This window comes from Chiloscyllium punctatum, chromosome 6 (assembly GCF_047496795.1).
Source record: "Chiloscyllium punctatum isolate Juve2018m chromosome 6, sChiPun1.3, whole genome shotgun sequence".
In the NCBI taxonomy this organism is placed as follows: domain Eukaryota; kingdom Metazoa; phylum Chordata; class Chondrichthyes; order Orectolobiformes; family Hemiscylliidae; genus Chiloscyllium; species Chiloscyllium punctatum.
The window spans coordinates 127488634-127491460 of NC_092744.1; the positions used below are offsets into that span (position 1 = coordinate 127488634).

A 2827-nucleotide genomic window follows, 5' to 3' on the forward strand; every position below is an offset into this window, starting at 1 on the left:
ACAGCCAGTTCTCAGTGCCCCTAAACCCACGCCCTGCCCCTTTGAAATATCTCCATTGTTTTGTGCTGTCTCACTGTACTCTTCTCACCAGGATGAAATACTTCTACTCAACCTTCTCCAGATTTCATCTGACAAAACATTCGTTAAGAATCCCTTTGCATCAACATGCACTTCGCAGCTCTCGGTATTTGATTTTCCTGGATGTCTTTCATACGAAAAATCGTTCACAGCAACTTGACTTGAAAAAGAAAATCGATTTTCTTTTCATTATCCCAATGCAACCGACATTGCAATGCAGTTTAGTCAACAGGTTCAAACTATTCTTTGAGATTTTGTAACAGCGTCAATGCATAAAAACTGAACATCGGCGTTCCAGTTTCAACATGACAGCTGTAATCAACACAATTAAAAGCCGTTGATTACAACGACGGGAGTGGGATTCGAACCCACGCGTGCAGAACATAATGGATTAGCAGTCCATCGCCTTAACCTCTCGGCCACCTCGTCGCAGCTGCGAATGAAGGTATGACCTTATGAATAATTGAATTGTGTAAATTAGTCAGAGCAGCAGCTATTTCTCGTTGGTGTTGGTGAAATGATAAATAACACAGAACGGTTCAAAAACTATTGTCTGACCCCTGGGTTGTGGGGCAAGTGCACTCCCACTATCACACTATGCACACAGTGATCTGAACAAAAATGAGGAAATGAATATGTAACAAGGTCTGTTGAATTCTGTGAAGATTTGAAGTCAACGGAATGAAGAACCCGAGACAGCAGGAGGTTTTCTTTCAATAAAGAGTTAGATCGAACTCTTAAGGATAGTGGAATCAAGGGTTATTGGGATAAGGCAGGAACAGGATACAGATTGAGCATGTTCAGCCATGATCGTAATGAATGGTGGTGCTGGCTCGAAGGGCAGAATGGCCTACTCCTGCACCTGCTGTCTCTTGTCTATTAAATTGTCTGTGAGGAATTATTTTCCAGACTGGAGGAGAGTGCATAGTGCTCAATGTCATTATTCGGAAGACCTAACTTCCGCTCAGATGTTTTTGACACGCACTTGTGTACAGAACAGACAATTTCAAAACCCAAAATAAGGCTAAACTGACAATTGAACTCAACAATGCAAAAACCTTGAGCTGTATCATTTTCCTGGGCCGTGTGACACCAAATCACTGTATGATCACAGCAACGCAGTGAGCAAGTGTCAAAAGGAAAATGAGTGCAGTGCCAGAGCGCATGCTGGGAGCAGCACGTGACACACGGTGAAGTGCATTTCCCACAACAGGAACACTTCCCAAACAGCAGACTGCAGTGGAAGAATTCAGAGGGGGTTTATATTTTGAAATTTAATGCCAGAGACACAATGGAGATCTGACATTGAGTCTGTTCAAGATGAAGATTTTAAAATTTCTCCAGATGCAAAACAAAATAAAAAGCTCATGAGTTAGTGAAGGCAAAAGATGAAATTGTACATTTCATCAATCTACCCATCTTTACAATGAGTACCACATTACTTTCCTCACTCGGGGATAGAACCGCTGGTGAAGATGATCATATAATCCCCGTTTACTTGCCATGGAATCAGAGAAACTCGGTTTCCCAAACGTTAAGGTAAAACCAGGAATGGAGGTAAGTATTAATGTGTTCCTCCAGTGCTGCAGGTGACCTGTGCACGGTATCTCTGTTCCAGTACAGTGGGCTGTGCTGTGCAGAAGTTTTAATTTTGAGACTCACATGGAGCAACTTCAATTTGTCGTCGTGTTGAGGGGTACGGACAGGAAGTGATATTGAGCAAAGCCATGTTTATGGGAAAATACCCGTGTTTGTGGATTGAGAAACTACCTTTTCTGGATAATGACTCCTTGATCAACAAACATACTGCAAGTATCTAAAACGTGAAGAGACATATGTGGAGAGAGAGCCAAAGGTGAAATTTCAGCAGATGGATAACGTTTCACATGTGCACTGCGTTAAATTCCGGGAAAATAGATGTTGAACTGCTTTCATGTTACACAGTTTGTTGCAAACTCACAAAGGATGTTGCAATAATAAAAAGAAGAAATCACACAGGACCGTTTGAAAATTGTATTGAGCTGAATTTTGGTTTGAGCATATTTTATCTTAAATGGCGTGCTGCAGAGAAATACGGAGGGTTAACAATACAAAAGGACAGAGTCTTCTTGGTGGATTTCTTGGGTGGAGTAAAGAATGTACGAAATATACATACCATCATGTGAGTGTGGTCAAATCTTTATAGTCTCCAAATTGCGTCTCCAAGTGACGATTCAGTTCCTACTCATAAGGATATAACTTCTGTCTGCAGATATTTTACGACATCAGCTCCATTTACAGAGTTTCACCTTGAATAATACGCCACACCTTACCAATCCATGAACTTGTTATACTCAGTCTTATTCAGCTGTACGTGTTCATGAAATGTCTTTGTGTCTGAAGTCAACAAATTCGAAATTGTTACGCAACCACACTGACTTTCACTCAATGATAAATTCTCTCCTTGTATGTTTATTAGTGTATCTTTTAAAACACTCGGAACACAGCTTCTACGTTTTATTTCTGGAAAGTCGTTCACGATTTAAATAACTCTCATCTAAACTTTTCTTCGTCATTCACTAATGGTTTTCAAGCTCTAACTAAAATTATTGATTCACTGGAAAGAGGAAATTTCCCCAATTTATTCATTCAAACCTCGCGTTACGTGAAAATCTCATTTGTTTACATCAAACTTGCGTTTTTCTGCTCCAGTATTTCCAAATCTCGTGAATAAACTCCTTCATTTTTTTCTATCATCCCGTTTGTATCC

At 40.3% G+C, this 2827-nt stretch overlaps 1 non-coding gene across 1 annotated transcript; it reads right to left on the reverse strand.

Moving 5' to 3' along the window:
• Positions 1–425: 425 nt before the first annotated feature.
• Positions 426–507, reverse strand: trnas-gcu (transfer RNA serine (anticodon GCU)). The gene has a single exon. It is a non-coding gene; the product is annotated as a tRNA-Ser (tRNA).
• Between the last annotated feature and the right edge of the window lie 2320 nt (positions 508–2827).